Here is a 19,524-nt window from a genome sequence, read left to right on the forward strand (position 1 = left end):
TGGCACATAAGAAGCACTCAATAAAAGCTAGTTATACAATTTTCTATATTTTTCATGACTTCATACTGAGTCCCTATATGGTTGCGTCTTAACAGTTCTTGATTAATGGTCATTTAAGTGCATTCTAGGTTTTCATTGTTATAAGCAATATTGCAAGATGCATCAAGTACATACGTCCTTCCATCCACCTGTAATTCTTCCCGATTTTTAATATGTATGGGCCCTGAGACTCGTGACACTTGTGTTCTCACCTTTCACCTTATCTCCATGATGACTACAATCGCTTTCTTTTTAAAAAAGTGTTTAATTATTTACTTTTTATTTTTATAGAGATTAAGTCTCACTATGCTGCCCAGGCTGGCCTTGAATTCCTGACCTCAAGTGATCCTTCCATCTCAGCCTCCCAAAGTCCTAGAATTACAGTCATGAGCCACTGCTCCCAACCGACTTTATTGAATATCAGCTCTATTTCTGACATCAGAGTAAAGAGAACTGCAGGCATGCCTGTAATCCCGGCACTTTGGGAGGCCAAGGCAGGAGGATCACTTGATGCCAGAAGTTCAAGTCCAGCCTGGGCAACATAGTGAGACCCCCATAAAAATAACAAATAAAAAAAAGAGAACCACAAGCATAAATTCTTTGTAAAGCGTGGAATAACTCTGTGAGCCAAGGAGTCTGAATCAATGACTTCAGTAATTTATTTGAAATAATTATTCTCACATGATAGGTCCCTAACTCCCACCCCATCCAATCAATCAATGAAAGGAGTGAAGCAAATGGGCTCTATTGGTTCATCCTTGTGTTTAATTCTGCAACAGGTGCTCAGGTGCTAACTGTCAGTGAGGATGTGTCCACTTGTAACCTTCTGTGATTAGATCCAGCACAAGAAAAACACTTATTAGATAGAATTTCAATGCATTAGAACTAATGTCACTAGCTACAATCATGTCAATATGATTTCACCTGAGGATATTTACCAGGGTTACTAGTGTGGCAGGCCAGAGATTAACTCTCTTCCTATTAGAGTAAGATTACCCAAGTTTGTAGGATACGATGTGTGAATCGTGATTATTTTGCTCATCCACATCTCAAAGAGCAGTGATAACTGCTGTCAACAGTGACACCAAACACCACTGAGCATCAGAACTTCCTCATTTCTCACTGTCCTCTTTACCAGGGTCCCTCCCAATCTCTTTCTCTCCCTTTTGTTTATTTTGCCTTCCTTCATGTGTCCTTTTCTAAAGTCTTTCTGTCTTCCCTTCATCTCTTCCCAACCACTCTTAATCTTTGCCTTGACCCTGCCTCTCTCTCTCTCTCTCTCTCTCTCGAGCTTCCACATCATCTTGTCCCCATCGTCTACTCTCAAACTTCTTGGAAGAGTGTCATTGCAAAATTATAACTGAGACAGTGAAAGAGATCTGACCTAATCAACTCCATCTTGCTTCTAACCTCCAAGGTGTCTTTGTTCATTCCTAGGTGTAGGCTGAACTAATTTGGGGAATAACTTAGTTTACGGTTTAAAACAAAGACAGTAGCAGCCCTTTCCCAAAACAAACCTCCTTCTTGCTTGGAGACTAGACTGCCTTTGTAGGACTAACAAATTACCTATAAGATTGGAAATTATGTTTTAGGGGTCATGCAGCTGGAGGCTACAATATTCTGACCCTCCCTAAACTGCTCCTAAGGTCAGTGCTTGAGATATTATGCAGATCCTACACTGACCGGTCAGCTGGCACCACCCAGATAGATAACTGGCTCATCTGATCTTGTGGCCCATACCCAGGAACTGACTCAGTGCAAGAGGACAGCTTCAATTCCCTGTGATTTCACCTCTGACCCAGTTTTCATGACTTCATACTGAGTCCCTATATGGTTGTGTCTTAACAGCTTTTGATTAATGGTCATTTAAGTGCATTCTAGGTTTTCATTGTTAAGAGCAATATTGCAAGGTGCATCCATTCAGCACTCTCGACTCACTGGCCTTCCCCCAACCCACCAAATCATCTTTAAAACTTAGATTCCCAAATTTTCGGGGAGACTGATTTGAGTAATAATAAAACTCCACTATCCCGTAAAAACAAAGAAACAACTACCTGGAAGAGTGGTCCTTACTGCTGCTCCCCTTCTTCACATCTCCTCTCTTCAAACCCTTCGACCTGGCTTTCATCTCTATTGCTGTAGATGCTGTGCTCTCAGAATTCAGGAATGATAAACCAATAGCCATATGTGATCCTGGTTTTCCTCCTAATTCTGGCTGATCTTTTTTTCTTGGCTTTTCTTGGACTGTTTCACTCCCATTGACATTAGGGTCTCCAGGGCTCCATTTCTATCACACTCTTCACTAGCTCTTCCCACTTGCCTTGACAATTTTAACTAATTCTATGACCAGCTGATGGCTCCTAAACTCACTTTTCAGCTGAGCTCCACCCAACAGTGATTCCACTGTCACGGCTCTAATTATGACCCTCAATGTTTCCCACCCAAAACTATTACAACAACATCTTAATTGGACGTTCTCCTTCTCTTTCACCCTCTTCTAATCAGTTTTCTACCCTGACTCTATTTTTTCTAGCACATAGGTCTGGTCACGTCAGGTCCCTTCTTTTAGCAACAAACCAAGGGGAGAAAAGAGCTCCTTACGCTGCCCACCAAAGCTCTCAGGCATCAGTCTTTATCTATCTCATTCTGTTTCACATATCATATAACACTCCAGCCCACGAGACTACCTGCTATTTCTAGAAAATGCCATCCAACCTTATGGTAGTTTTGAGCTTTTCTTCTTTCTATTAGCTCTTGCTGGAATGTGTTTCTTCCCCAACATTTTCCTAGTAAAATCCTGCTCATTCTTTCAGTTTGAGATCCAATATGATCTCATCACCCTACTTTGCCAGGGTAAAATGATCTCTCTTTTACCCATGTTCCCATCCACATTTGCTCATACCACCTTTTATTACTTGTATTATCATCTTGTATTACTATCTAGATTATGATCCTCTGAAGGAATGGGCTGTGTTTTGTTCAATTTTTGAATGGTAGCTCCTAGAAGTAATCATGCACTAATAAATATTGGTTGAATTGAATTCTCAAGTCCCTCTAGCCCTTTTGCAACCATAAGGAAATAAAAAATGAGCCACCAAAAGGGAAAATCATAATTTGCAAAATTAAGACAATATCTGTTCTACATGAGTTGGCAAATATATGCTTTGGAGTGAATTCAATCCAGCTGGGGCAAAGAAGGGAAACAAATGTGTATTTTCTGGTAAGAAACCCAATTTGCCTTTGTGATTATATTAAAATATTTGCCCCCACATCTAGATAAAAATTCACAGACTTTAAAACAATTCTATATTCAGATGTATCCAACTTACTTTTTTTTTTTTTTTTTTCTTCTTGAGACAGAGTCCTGCTCTGTCACTCAGGCTGGAGTGCAGTGGTGCAATCTTGGCTCACTGCAACCTCCATCTCCCTGGTTCAAGCCATTCTCCTGCCTCAGCCTCCCGAGTAGCTGGGATTACAAGCATCTGCCACCATGCCCGGCTAATTTTTTTGTGTTTTTAGTAGAGACAGGATTTTGCCATGTTGGCCAGGCAGGTCTTGAACTCCTGACCTCAGGTGATCCACCCACCTTAGCCTCCCAAAGTGCTGAGATTACAGGCATGATAATTAGTGTAATCTCAGGAATTAGTTAAACCTCAGGAATTAGTGAGAATGATTTATTTCCTTCTCTTTGTGTTTTCATGCAGAGGAACTTCCCTAGATAGCAATCCCAGCTTTTCTCCTAACCTCTACTTATTTCTGGAGGGTAATTTTGCAGGTTGATGAGTTGAGAGAAATGTACCATTCATACTCCTCAGCTCCCATCTGTCTCCTGAAGAACAAGTGTCTTATAGGGCTCCCTACCACAGTCTGGTGACTGGCCCCAGTGGGAGAAAGGCCTGCATTCAATTGACTGTAACTAAGTGGATATGTTTGTAAAATTCAGGGTAAACGATAAGCAAACACACTAGGCTGCAGACTTGAGGCATAGAATTCAATAGCTTTATCATTTCCATCTTTTTGACTCCTGTGCCTCCCTCTCAATTGGTTTATAACTGGGCATGGAAATCTCAACTCTGGAAAGAATGCAACTCAAGAATTTCATTTAACAAACTCACTGAAGGGTGACAATGTGGAAGCCATTGCACAAGATATGGGGTGTATGAAGATGAAAGGAGAAATTAAAAAGGGCAAAACTCTGGAACTGAAATGGGAGAGTTCCCTTATCCCCTTTGCAGGACATGCAGCAGGGGTATGGCTTGCCTGTTCAGTGGGCCTCTGCTGCTCAAACCTCCAACAGGAGAGGGAACACATAGATTGGCAGGTGCAGGAGCCAAGGCAAGTGCTGTGGGCTCCAGCCCCACGGTAGTGTCTAAGGGTGGGTGCCTGCAGCCCCAGTGTTACAATGCTCTTTTAGCTCTGCCATCCGTAGATGGCTTAAGTTTTAATCAGCCCAGTGGACCCTCTGTCTTTTCTCAAGGGTGGGGGGCTAGTGTGATAGTTTTCTGTATCCCGAGCTCTTGCCCAGCATCCCAGAAGAATCGGGTAACACACGGGCTTGAAGGATGAATGTGAGGTTTTATTGAGTGGTGGAGGTTGCTCAGTGGGGTGGATGGCGAGTTGGCAGGGGGATGGAGCGGGAAAATGATCTTCCCCTGGAGTTTGGCCATCCAGCTGCCGAACTCCCCTCCGACTGTCCCCAGCTGAATTCCTCTTTCCCTTCAGACATTCCTTCTCTTCCCCCTTTCTCTGCCATGCCGTTCTGCTCTCCATCTGCTTGCCTCCTTGTCTCCCTGTCTCCTTGTCTCCTCGTCTGCTTCTGGAGCCTTGGGGTTTATATGGGTACAGGATAGTGGGGGCGTGGTAGGCCAAAAGGCAACTTTTTGGGCACAAAAACAAAAATGCCTGTTCTCACTTAGGGCTGCAGATCTTCAAGCTTGAGGATGGGGCCTTTGCCAGGGAACCACCCTCTTCTACCCAATATCTCCCTGTCTCCTGTCCATATCAGAACTGCTTCCAAATATAGGCTGCAGACAAAGCACCACATGGCTTTCTGGCTTACCTTTCCTAAATACCAGGTTCCTGTTAGATGGGAGGCACAGATGGTATGATTTGGATCACAGTTTTCTTTGGCTGCATCGTTTCTCATTTCACTGAATGATATTTTCTAAGCAATTTTATTAATCTCACTATCATTCACATTTATACCGAGGAAAGTAGTTATTTTCTTCATGCTTTCAGAAAGATCCCGAGCAATAATTGAATTAAAACAGTAAGTGCAACTCTTGTTAAAATGCCAGATTAATCCCCTGAAACCTAAATTCATTGACAAGCTTTGTGTTTTAACTTAATTTAATTTAAATTTTGGTTGTTGGAACATTGGGAAGGACTTACTTTTTTTCATTTCTTCACAAAATATAATTTTTTAATCACTCTTGTACTCTTCCCAGCTTAAAATATGATCAAACCAGGATCCAGAAAGAAAGAAAAGTGAATTGTTCATATTAAACATTATGGGTTTGCATCCCTGAGTTCTTCCCACTTCAGCACAAAATGAGAGAGTTTTCCTTAGAAGAGCTCAATTTCACTATTGTTTCAGCTAAATACAATGTTGTGATATGAAACCTGACAGCCATATCTTTTATTAAGCCTATTAGTGTTTTTTTCTATTTCTAGTTAATATTATCTTATTGTAAGCAGAAGTGGCAACGGAAATACAGAGCTACACATTTTTCCTAATAACCGTGTTCTGATTACTGCTTTGGTTTTTGAGAGAAATAGACAAACATTGAGAATTTATCATTTTCTTTCTTTTTTTTTATTCTTATTATTATACTTTAGGTTTTAGGGTACATGTGCACAATGTGCAGGTTTGTTACATATGTATCCATGTGCCATGTTGTTTTGCTGCACCCATTAACTCGTCATTTGGCATTAGGTATTTATCGTTTTCTTTCTGAAAGTGACATGCTTTTCATAATTATAGGCTCATCACAAAAAGTTTACAGACTTCAAATAAAAGATTCTATTCACTTATCTCAGTTCAAGGCTGAAGGGATTTATCTGTAGCTGATTTTATCTCTTTCTTGTTGGTAAAGGACAGCCTTAAAAAATCTCGAGGGCTTAAAAGTAAAATATTATCGTGCAAAACAATCTCTTCAGCAGTGATGATTAAAAACAAAATGTGAGCAACTTCTTGTCCTTACAAGAAGCCAAATAGTATGAAAATCTCAAGCATAAAACATAGTAATTGAAATACTATAATCCATCATTCCGTGCACTCATCACCCAAAGTTTAAATTCTAGCTAATGCCCAAGCATAAAAGAGCTACTCTGCTAGTGATTTCCTGAAGATCTGTTGACTTCTGATTCATTGAATAAACATTTATTAAAGCCATTAGTGTCTGCCAGACATTGTGCGAGACATTCTGAACATTAAAGCTTTGATTAAATTGAAGTATAATTAACTCCAAACTAACTGCAGTTTTTCATGGCTTCAGTTCTTGAGGAAATTAAAGGCAAGAAAATAACCATAATGTATTTTTAGAACAAGAATTTCCAGGATGACTGTAGTGTCATTAAAAAATCAGTACCATTTTCTGTCCCTGGGACCCACAAACTTATATATGTAATAAGAGTTGGTGCTTAGAGAAAGCTGTCCTGATACAGTCTTTAGTTATTAGCAATCTCAGGCTATTCCAGTGACTTACAAAAAACATTATCTTAGAATTACTCAAATTACCATGTCAGCGATAAGGGGTTTGCCCTCTAAGAATAGCCAATCTTTTCCCAGACACAAAAACTAGATGATAGAAAAACTGATCTCTGATGCACATTTGGGAAGTTAACTAGTCCCTAGCACCCAAACGATGTTCAAAAATATTACCTGCATCACCACCTTGCACCAACAGCCACAGCCCAGGCCTCCTGGATGATGTCACTGCGTAGGGTTGCTGAGGTTGCAGAAGCCCTCGAGACTGTCAGCGAAGCTCAAGCTCTTGTGCCCGGGAGGCTGGGCAGGGATAGAGACTCAGTGTCACACTCCAAGGTCAGGTGTAATTGACTCTGCCCATTATGTTTTTTCAGTTGAAAATATATTGCAACATGCCTCAAAATAGATTTAAAAAATAACTTTTGGAGCATAGCCTGATTGCAATTTGACAACAAGCTGTTCTGTTACTAATTAATTTATACCCCACCTTGTTCCAAAAAGACTTGTCAGCCAAAAGAATGTAAAGAATTGGCTGCCTGTGTCTTCCTTACTACTATAGGAAAGTGAATGTATTAATATATTTAAAGACTTTTTTTAAGAGTTAATATTTTATTTTTTTTATTTTTAACTTTTTTGAGTCTCATTTTGTCACTCAGACTGGAGTACAATGGTGCAATCTCTGCTCACTGCAACCTCCGCCTCCCAGGTTCAAGCTATTCTGGTGCCTCAGCCTCCTGAGTAGCTGAGATTACAGGTGCACGCCACCACGTCTGGCTAATTTTTGTATTTTTGGTAGAGACAGGGTTTCACCATGTTGGCCAGGCTGGTCTCAAACTCTTGGGCTCAAGCAGTCCACCTGCCTAGGCCTCCCGAAGTGCTGAGATTACAGGTGTGAGCCACCACACCCTGGCAAAAGTTAGAATTTTTAAAAAAGCATTTTAGTTAATTTTTAAATCAGAATCCTCATTGTGCAGATTATTAATAGATCTGTGGCTTTAAAGAAAATGTAGCTTCCAAAATAGAGATTTGAAATCTTTTTCCAGGAAATACTTTTCTTTGGTTAATTACAGAATTATCCTACCACCTCTTGGCCTTAACATATGCCTGGACTGCCCTTTCTCTGTGGTCCAAATGGCTCCTTCCCCTGTGTGCCCCTGAATAGAGGTTGCTCACTCTCACCCAACCTATGTCTTAGGGTCTGAAGAGTAAGTCAACAATCTCACTGCTTCCTAGAAACTTCCAGAACTCCCTCCTCCTTCAGAAACCAGGCTTCTTTGAGAGTCATGGGAATCTGCCACTCTTTCCTTCAATATTTCAGTCATAAGTTGACCTCCCGGTCTCTCCCCTATATTCACAGAAGATTCTGACTTTAGAACATTTTCTGTGTCATCTCAAGTCTCACCATCAGCTGGAGTGACTTTAATGAATAGTTTCTACAGTCCCTACTCTGACCACTTTTGTCCCTTTCTATCTTCACTTTCTTTCCCTTTGTTCATCCTCTCAACAGTTTTCTCGCCAAAATCTTCAACTTCCTTGCCCCTTACTGCTTATTTCAATCACCTAAAAATGTGCCCAGTATTGAATCAAAACACTTTACCATCTTTTCTTCTCTCCATTGCTACAGAGTGCTGCCGGAGAAATTTACACAATTCTATTCACACCAAGGCCACCTACCAAAACTACTTGTCCTACATTAACACATTCTATTCTTTACATCAGCTATTTCAAACCTTCCACACTTTCTGCAAACCTTCTGCCCCACTCTTATATCTGATTATAATGAGCATCTTAGTCTTGAATTTCTAGAAAGTACTTTGAGGATAAGATAATTGTACAGAAAATATAAATTCTCTAGGATGAAGTGGCCTAGGAAATATAGAGTAATAATGTAAGACTGGAGACAGAGCTACAAGGAATGAAAGAAAAAAATGCTAATATATTAATTTCATCAAAATATTAACCTGTCAAAATATTATTAGAACACAATTTACAGTTATTGTTTAACTTGAAAAAATAAAGCACATTTATATACTATCTAAAAGGTAAATTACAAGAGTAGATAAATGTAGCTGTCTCTTTTTTTTTTCTTTTTTGACAGAGTTTCGCTTTTGTTGCCCAGGCTGGAGTGCAGTGGTGCAATCTCGGCTCACTGCAACCTCCGCCTCCTGGGTTCAAGTGATTCTCTTGTCTCAGACTCCCAAGTAGCTGGGATTACAAGCACATGCCACCATGCCCAGCTAATTTTTGTATTTTTTTTAGTAGAGACGGGATTTTGCCATGTTGGCCATGCTCGTCTCAAACTCCTGACCTCAAGTGTTTCGTTCGCCTCTGCCTCCCAAAGCGCTGGGATTATAGGAGTGAGCCACCGTGCCTGACCTGCTGTCTCTTTATTATACTGTCTTGTCACATAACTCATGTCTATGACTACATTTGCAGATGAATACAGAATATCATGATGCCTCAGCTGTAAAACAATCTCTTTAGATAGATACCTACTTGCAATATTTTCATATTGATATAAAACTACTTAAAAGTCTTCTGTGTTTAGTAGAATAATGAGTAGATTTCTATAGCATATTTTAGCCATTACTTAATTTGAATCTCTAAATAATCCTACAAAATAGATTTATTAGTCTTATTTTATATTAGAAATGTAGAACTCGGAATGGTTACTTTGCTCATCCAAAGTCACACAGGGAATAAATTATAGTCAGAACTTAATGCCAAGTCTTGTACTTCCATCGCCTTTTCTTTCTACTACATTATATTTTCATTTGCAAGAGAATAAGCCTCCCCTCAAAAAGCCATTGAAGGCCGGGTGCAGTGGCTCATGCCTATAATCCCAGCACTTTGGGAGGCTGAGGCAGGTGGATCGCTTGAGCTCAGGAGTTCAAGACCAGCCTGAGCCATATGGCGAAACCCCATCTGTATAAAAAATACAAAAATTAGCTGGGCATATTGCTGTGCACCTGTAGTCCCAGCTACTCAGGAGGTTGAGGTGGGAGGATTGCTTGGGGCCAGAGATCAAAGGTGTGGTGAGCTGTGGTCACACCACTGCACTCCAGCCTGGGTGACAGAGGGAAACCCTGTCTCAAAAAAAAAAAAAAAAAAGAAAAGAAAAAAGAAAAGAAAAATAAAGGAAAGTCATTGAAGAACATCACTGAAACACAGTCACATACATATAATACATCCATACATGCATACACTCAGAAAGACAAACAGCCCTATCTTATTGAAATGGGAGAGTTCCCCAGTTCCCCTCGCAGGACATGTGCCAGGGTGTGGCTCATCTGCTTGGTCACCCCAAAGCTCAAACCTCTAGGGGGAGCATGCAGACGGGCAGGTGCAGAGGCCAGCTGTGCACTTTTGGGCTCTGGCCCCAAGGCAGCATCTAGGGGTGGGTGTCTGTGACTCCCAAAGCCCAAGTGGGCGTGTGTTACAAAGGTCTTTCAAATTTGCCACCTGCAGATGGCGTGTGTGTTAATCAGCTCAATCGACCCTCTTCCTTATTGCAAGGGCAGAGGGCCAGTGTGAGAGCCTTCTGGACTCTAAGCTCTTGCCCAGTATCCTGGAAGAATCAGATCACACGTGGGCTCAAAGGATGAGTTCAAGGTTTTATCGAGTGGTAGAGGTGGCTCTCATTGAGATGGATGGAGAGCTAGAAGTGGGGAGGGAGTGGAAAGGTGGTATTCCCCTGGAGTTGGGCTGCCCAGTGGCTGGATTCTTCTCTGACCACTCCCCGCCAAACTCCCCTCAGCTTCCAGACATCCCCCCTCTTCCCTCTTTCTCTGCTGTGTGTCATTCCACCATCTCTGGTCTGCTGGTCTCGACATTCAGCCACTTGTGTGTGTGCCTGCTAAAATCTCGGGAATATATGGGCGCAGGATGGGGGCATGGTGGACCAGAGTGGTCTTGGAAAATGCAATACTCAGGTGCAAAAACAGGAGTGCTCATTCTCACTTAGGTCCGCGGGCACAGGCCTGAGGGTGAAGCCCTCACCAGGGATCCCACCCTTCTCTACCCAGCACTTCCCTAACCCCCTTCCCCCTATCATTAGAAGTAAAGAAAAGTGAAGCTACTGCTTCCATTCATACAGAGTTCTTTTAAAAGCACTAGTGATTCAGTGACTATTCCTGGTGGTGACAGGGTTTGCACAGGCTGTAGAATACTTACAAGTAAAATCTCTTCATACCTAAGAAGGTGTAAAAGAATCATGTGGAATATTTTTCCAACCACACTCTGCCCCTCCTAGATATTCTGCTATGAGTCCTGATTAACGTGGTGACAACAAAGGCAGATGTTCCCTGAAGGCCAGTGAGCTTCACTGAGTTCTGGTCTGGGCTGGCATTTTTGTGGCTGCAGTCACAGAAAAATAATCTCTAGAACAGAAGCAGTGCTAGGTCTGCTCTACCCTTGCCCTAGTCAGACCATATCTGCAGTGTGCGTTTCCTTCTAAGCACTGCACAACAATAGAGATGTGGCCAAATCAGAGCTCATGCAGCCAGGAGAGAGAGGTGGTGAACTGCAGTGTGTAATGACAGTAGACAAAAACAGTATTTCTTTTCTTGAGGAAAAGCAGACTCAATCTTTTTTTTTTTTTAAATATATGTATTTCAACACTCCCTACTCCAAAAATGGAATTGAGGTGGAGTGAGGCATGCAAGCTATCTTCAAATATTTAGAAACCTTTCATGTGGAGGAGGAATTAATAATGAGGAAGACTGGTTTTTTGTTTTGTTTTGTTTTAGGACAAATTATGACACTGTGATAAGGGCAAAGATTTTCGAGCTGCTACTTAAATTTATATCTTGACTGTTTTCCTTATTAGTTACACATCTGTGGACAAGTTATTTGGCCTCCCAAGGTTTGCATTTTCCTCCTCTGTAAAATAAGGATAATGACATCTACTTCACGGTGTTCTAATAAGGAAGACATGAGATAATGTTAGCATGGCACTTAGATAAGTGTCTGTAGCACATGGTTAGCAAACAGTAAATTGTTAAGATTTTTTTTTTTTTTTTTTTTGAGATGGAGTCTCACTGTGTCACCCAGGCTGGAGTGCAGTGGCATGATCTCAACTCACTGCAACCTCCACCTCCCAGGTTCAAGTGATTCTCCTGCCTCAGCCTCCTGAGTAGCTGGGATTTCAGATGTGCTCCACCAAGCCTGGCTAATTTTTGTTTTTTGTTTTTTGTTTTTTTTGAGATGGAATCTCATTCTGTGGCCCAGGCTGGAGTGCAGTGGCACAATCTCAGCTCACTGCAACCTCTGCCCCTGGGTTCAAGCGATTCTCCTGTCTCAGCCTCCAGAGTAGCTGGAATTACAGGCACGCACCACCACACCTGGCTAATTTTTATATTTTTAGTAGAGACAGAGTTTCACCATATTGGCCAGGCTGGTCTCAAACTCCTGACCTCAGGTGATCCTCCTGCCTTGGCCTCCCAAAGTGCTGGGATTATAGGTGTGAGGCACCATGCCTGGCCAATAACTTTTTTTAAACATCTCAGCAGTTCCTACATAGAATTTGTTGCTTGTAAGGGTAATTCAAACATTGGGTGGATGTTTTGACCAGATAAACATTAAGGTACCTGTCCTTCCTGAAACTTTATGATTCCACTAAGTGTGTGCCATTAGTTAAAGAGGAGAATAGATGATGAAAAACAGGAGTTGAAATAGTGTGAGCATTGCATATTCTTCTATAGGGAATAGCAAACCTATTTGCTGGTGAGTTACCAATGTCCTTATGTTAAAGCTATACTTGCTGTGACTTCCTTGAAATGAAAATATAAAAGTGTAACAGTTTTCAAGCAAAATAACAATATATAGCAATTAAAAAGATCTACTCTAAGTCCAATAAGAGACAGGATTCTTTGGGTGTGCAGTATTCCTAAATGATTTGTTTTCAGAATTCTGTATCATCTTGGTATATTTATTTTTGTTCAATGAAAGCCTTGGAAATTCAGAATTTTTTTTAAGTGCTTCAGACACCAATGAGTCAGGGAGAAAGGGTTGGGGTCAATGGTTGTGCACAGCGGCAGGACAAATGTGTGCTGTACAGCTTAATCAAATCACATTTCATTGTGATGTTTTCAGGATAAATTACTTTTCATTAGTTTTTTTTTTTAAATAAATACATTTTTAAATAATAGAGACAGGTTTTCTCCATGTTGCCCAAACTGACCTCAAACTCCTGGGCTCAAGTGATTCACCTGCAATGGCCTCCCAAAGTGTTGAGATTACAGGTGTGAGCTACTGCACCTGACATTCATTAGTTTTTACAAAACCAATTCACTCACTGTTTGAGGAACTTACTTGTGTGAGTGTATGTATTTTTTTATTTGTGTTGTTTTGTTTTCTAGGCAGGTATATATATAAGGCACATTTCAGACTACCTCTTCATATTTCAGCTATATGTCTATGCACTTCAATCAGTGAATAATTATTTCACTAAAAAGGTTGGTGGTATATGAAAACAAAATGAGCTTGTACAGAATTAATCTCTGTTTTGAACACATTAGCTCAATAAGTAATCACTAATATGTGCTACCTACAGGTTATAAGAAAGATTGTTGATAAGGTTAGGCTGTGTCCCCACCCAAATCTCATCTTGAATTGTAGCTCCCATAATTCCCAAGTGTTGTGAGAGGGACCCGGTAGGAGATAATTGAATCATGGGGGTGGATTTCCTCCATAATATTCTCATGGTAGTGAATAAGTCTCACAAGATCTGATGGTTTTATAAGGGGAAACCTCTCTCACTTGGCTCATATGTCTTTATTAGCAGCATGAAAAGAAACTAATACCGTAAACTGATTACCAGTAGAGTGGGGCACTGCTGGAAAAACACCCAAAAATGTGGAAGCAACTTTGGAACTGGGTAACAGGAAGAGGTTGGTATAGTTTGGACCGTTCGGAAGAAAATAGAAAAATGTCAGAAAGTTTGGAACTTCCTAGAGACTTATTGAATGGCTTTGTCCAAAATGCTGATATTGATATGGACAATAAGGTGCAGGCTGAGATAGACTCAGATGGAGATGAGGAACTTGACATTTGGGCTGTGTTCACAGCAGCCCCTCCCATCACAGGCCTGGAGGCTTAGGAGGAGAAATAGTCTTGTGGGCTGAGCCCAGGGTCCCCGCACTGTGTGCAGCCTAGGGACTTGTTGCCCTGCCTCCCAGACACTCCTATGGCTGAAAGGGGTCAACATAGGGCTCAAGCCATGGCTTCAGAGTGCAAGCCCCAAGCCTTGGCAACCTCCACATGACGTTGAGCCTGTGAGTGCACAGAAGTCAAGAACTGCGATTTGGGAACCTCTGCCTAGATTTCAGAGGATGTATAGAAACATCCAGATGCCTAGACAGAAATTTACTGCAGGTGCAGGGCCCTCATGGAGAACTGAAGTGGGGAAGGGAAATGTTGGGTTGGAGTCCTCACACAGGGTGCCTACTGGGGCGCCACCCAGTGGAACTGTGAGAATAGGGCTACCATCCTCCAGACCCCAGAATGCTAGATCCACCGACAGCTTGCATCATGTACCTGGAAAAGCCATAGATACTCAATGCCAGCCTGTGAACACACCCTGGAGGGGAGCTGTACTCTGCAAAGCCACAGGAGTGGAGCTGCCCAAGACCATGGGAACCCACCTCTTGCATCAGCATGACCTGGATGTGAGACATGGAGTCAAAGGAGATTATTTTGGAGCTTTAAGATTTGACTGCCCCACTAGATTTTGGACTTGCATGGGGCCAGTAGCCCCTTTGTTTTTGGCCAATTTCTCCCATTTAGAACAGCTGTATTACCCAATGCCTGTATACCCATTGTATCTAGGAAGTGAATAACTTGCTTTTGATTTTACAGGCTCATAGGTGAAAGGGACTTGCCTTGTCTCAGGTGAGACTTTGGATTGTGGACTTTTGAGTTAATGCTGAAATAAGTTAAGACTTTGGGGGACTGTTGGGAAGGCGTGATTGGTTTTGAAATGTGAGAACATGAGATTTGGGAGGGGCCAGGGAATAATATGAGTTGGCTGTGTCCTCACCCAAATCTCATCTTGAATTGTAGTTCCCATAATTCCTGTGTGTTGTGGGAGGGACCCAGTGGGAGATAATTCGAATCATAGGGGCAGTTTCCCCCATACTGTTCTCATGATAGTGAGTAAGTCTCACGAAATCTGATGGTTTTATAAGGGGAAAACCTTCTTGCTTGGCTCTTATTCTCTCTTGCTGCCACCAAGTAAGAAGTGCCTTTCACTTCTGCCATTATTGTGAGGTCTCCCCAGCCATTAAACCTATTTTTCTTCCCAGTCTTGGTTATGTCTTTATAGCAGTGTGAAAATGGATTAATATAACTGTGAAGAAGCAAACTGAAAAATAATTTGCTTAGAAAGAATATAAGAATAATACATTCAGTATATTTCTAAAAATGGTTATGATCCACTTAAACTTTTGGAAAATGCTTACATTTTGAGTGAGAAAGTTCACCGTAAATTAAAAATAAAAATTATTGTTATATTTGCTATTTCTTCTTAGGAATAGGTCTAAAATTGCAGCCCATGTTTTAATGCAGGTGAGATTAGGGTTATCTCTGTAGTAGTGGCATAAAGAAAGAGCTGTGTCTTTTGGATTCCTAATGATGCAGAAAATCTGTTAGATTCATTAATTCTTGGATGGAAATAACCCCAGCACAAAACATTTCTACAAGGAAGTAGCATTTAAATTCACCTGTGCAAGTCACAGTTGTTTTGGGTAGCTTCAGCTGATGATTAAACACAGTATTAAAAGTTGGATGTGACAGTAATATTTTTTTTTTTTTCAATCATGCTCAACATTGCATGCTTTACTTGGTTTTTAATTTACAATCAGAACAGGCACATTTTACTTAGGTAAGAAAGCATTTGCTGAGTCACTTTTAATACATAACTTTCTGTGTCATGTTTATATCATCACCTGATGGGTTCTTTCTGCCTGCTGCACAGGCGAAATCAATTGACTAAGACCATGGCATTTCAGCAGAGAAATAGTTTAATTGATGTGAGACCAGCCTCACATCAACCTCAAAGGCTCAAAGGCTCAAAGGCTAGGAGTTTTCCAGGAAGTTTGGTGAGCAGGGGACTAGGGAATGGGGAATATTGATTGGTTACAGATGGAATCATAGGAGTGTGGAAAACAGTCCTTGTGCACCAAGTCCACCTCTGGGTGGGACCACAGGATCAGTTGAGTCATGAGTCAAGAGTCTGGGTGGGGTCAGCCTGAAAAATATCTCGAAAATCCAATCTTAGTTTCTATAACAGTGATGTTATTTGTAGCAGTAATTGGGGAAGACACAAATCTTACGACATTTGGCCACATGACTCCTGAGCAGTAAGGGATTATAGAAACTATACCAACATCTTATCAGAATTTAGGCCCCTCTCATAATCCTAACATTGTGGTGTGTATTAGTCCATTTTCATGCTGCTGATAAAGACATACCAGAGACTGGGCAATTTACAAAAGAAAGAGGTTTAATGGACTTACAGTTCCACATGGCTAGGGAGGCCTCACAATCATGGCAGAAGGCAAAGAGGAGCAAGTGACATCTTATGTGGATGGCAGCAGGCAAAGAGAGAGAGCTTGTGCAGGGAATCTCCCATTTTTAAAACCATTAGATCTCATGAGACTTATTCAGTATTACAAGAACAGCATGAGAAAGATCTGCCCCGGTGATTCAGTTACCTCCCACCAGGCTCCTCCCATGGCACATAGGGATTGTGGAAGTTACAATTCAAGATGAGATTTGGGTGTGGACACAGCCAAACCATATCATGGTGTTACATTAGTTTTACAAAGGTGGTTTAGTTTTGGGAAGGGCTATTTTTATCCTTGCTTTAAGGTTAAAGTATAAACTACATTTCTCCCAAAGTCAACTTGGCCTACACCCAGAAATGACCAAAGACAGCTTAGAGGTTAGAGGCAAGATGGAGTCAACTGTGTCAGATTTGTCTTGCTGTAATAATTTTCTAAAGGTAGTTTCAATTATAGTCCAGGTATTGTGTGAGTCCACATGAATAGCACCTGCTTATTTTTAATTGAGAGATGTATAAAGGCGACTGTATACAAAAATAGTCACTGGCCCCCTCACTCACCTCCAATACCACAATATCCTCTCTTTATCCCAGGACGGAATTGTGGAGTAAACCAACATGTCATGCTTTCTCTAACTGCTGTAGACTTTCTCAGCAGATTCACAGAATCCCAAGGCTCAGGGAGCACAAATTTAAAAATCTACTTCTTAATAAAAAGGAATAAAATGGCAGAACTTTAAGCCTCATCCATTTAGTTGGATGTATTTGTTTTGACAAAGAAGAGAGATTTTAGGGCCTTTGGAGAACACCTAAAGTTATGTGTCTGTGTTATCTTCTGGGAAAGACAATGCAACCCATTAATGCCTATTTTGCCAAAGACTGTATTCTATGAAATCAGAAGAATTATTGGAGGAGGTTGGGGGACATACAGGGAAGGTGGAACAGGACTCTGGAAGTGACAGGGTATCAAATATTAAACAAAACATCATGAAATGTGCTGGGAAGCATACCTTTCATATCAGAGAGTTTAGAAATATAAAAAAGAAGAAACAAGGATTAGGAAGAAAATATAGAAGGCAAAGTAGGGTTGAGAGCTGGGAGGGAAAGACTGGGGGAGGAAGCTCCTATTTGACAGGCCCTGTTAGGGAAAAGAAGCTTGTCCAATCTGGGAGCTCTCAGGGACTAAGCCATCAGTAACAGTGGACAGGTTATCTTCTCAGGAGACAGAACTGGAAGGCCTCAGTTCCCAGTATGGGACACACTGAAAGTACTGTATCTTAAGGCTGTACCTTCTTTCACTGTGATAGTTTAAAAGTACCCCAATCCTTCTGAGCTTCAGTTTCTTTACTCATAAAAGGAGAAATACACACACTTGTCATTGTTGTAATGTATACAAAACACATAGCTTACTATCTGGCAGTCATTTGTTATCAATGTTATTGCATTACCCTAAGTGTTACTTAGCTTACCGGACTCCTTTTCTCCTCAAATCTCTCTCTCTTCTCCGTCTCCGTCTCTCTCTCCTTCCCGCCCATCTAGAAATCATCTGCTGGAAACGAAAATGATTTGTTCGATGAAACTGTAATCCAGTTAATACATCTTCCCTGTTCTGACAGATTCATTGGAGACAAAGGCAAACTCTGACATTTTACCTCTGGTTAATTGTGTTTACTATCTTTGGGGCACAAGAGTAGATGATGTGGGCAGAGGCACTGTGGTCACAGAGTTACAATCAGTTACATATATGACTGGTAGATTGTTTCTGTTCTTATGTTTAGAATATGGCTGACATCGTTTGAAGAGGCTTTATTACCGGGAACTTGCAATGTATCCTGATTTTGCTTTTCAAATATTCTTTTTTTCCTGATCAAAATAGAATTTTAAAATATTCCTCGTACATATATCTCTAAAGAAAATAAAATTCAACGCTAATGCCATACTGTAGAAAGTCACTTGGCACATTGATATATTTATATCTACTCTTTTTTTATGCATGTATGTGTATATTTTAACTAAATTGAAATTATTTCATATATATGAATTTAAAAACATAGTTTCTACTTAAACTTAACCCATATGAATTTCTCCATGAAAACTTAAATTTGAATAAGAAAGTTTTGAAAATGGAGAGCATTCTTTTAAATTGCAACTCACTTTTAAAATAATAATGTGTGCACTTACCTGGTGCAGTGGCTCACGCCTGCAATCCCAGCACTTTGAGAGGCTGAGGTGGAAGGATCGTTTGAGCCCAAGATTTTGAGACCAGCCTGGGCAACACAGTGAAACCCCATCTCTACAAAAAAAAAAAAATACAAAATATTAGCCAGGCATGGTGGCACACACCTGTGGTCCCAGCTATTTGGGAGGCTGCGGTGGGAGAATTGCTTGAGCCCGGGAGGCAGAGGTTGCAGTCAGCCAAGATTGTGCCACCGCACTCCAGCCTGGGTGAAGGAGTGAGATCCTGTCTCAAAAATGAAAAATAAAAATAATAATGTTCATTTTTAAAATGGCTAGAGGTAACTATTATTTGCATTTTTATTACAATTTATTTATTTATTTTCCTATATAATCCCATGCAAGGATGACAGATAAAATTATTAAAATTTAAATGGCATTTGCTCTGCCTTTCAAGCTGCATAACAGACCAAGCATCCAAGCCCGGTTTTGTCAGATCTCCAAACCTCTGTCTTTATGCCATAGAACTTGCCTTGCATTCCATTTGTTTAACATTCGTGGGTGGCATATGTCATAGTTCAAAGGCATTGGAATTACTCTTCTGTTAGAATACAATTTTAGCTCTTCAAATTTAGAAATGTCTCCCAATTCAATAGGAGATATTAGAGTAATTCTAGTGTTGGGACTGTTCGCAATGACGCCTGCATCCCAGTGAATGCCTTCATGCAAAAGTAAAACACAATTTTCATGACATGTCACTCTTGACGAAACGGATGTAGAAAATTAGCATGTTATAAAAGTGATTCACACATTAGTTTTATTGTAAATAGTTATTATTACCTCCTGAAACCCGTCAAAACCTGCTGAAACACTTGAGATGCTAACTCATTTTATAGGTAGAATCACATTCTAAAGAGTGTGAAAAGGTATGAAAACTGTGTGCTGTTTCCTCAGCTTGAAGTACTTTTCTATGCTATGACTCATCCCTAGGCCCTTCTCCATGTCACAAGTTCACACAGATCTTTCCATGCAGGATTCC

The sequence above is a fragment of the Hylobates moloch genome, unplaced genomic scaffold (assembly GCF_009828535.3).
Source record: "Hylobates moloch isolate HMO894 unplaced genomic scaffold, HMol_V3 SCAFFOLD_8, whole genome shotgun sequence".
Taxonomy (NCBI): Eukaryota; Metazoa; Chordata; class Mammalia; order Primates; family Hylobatidae; genus Hylobates; species Hylobates moloch.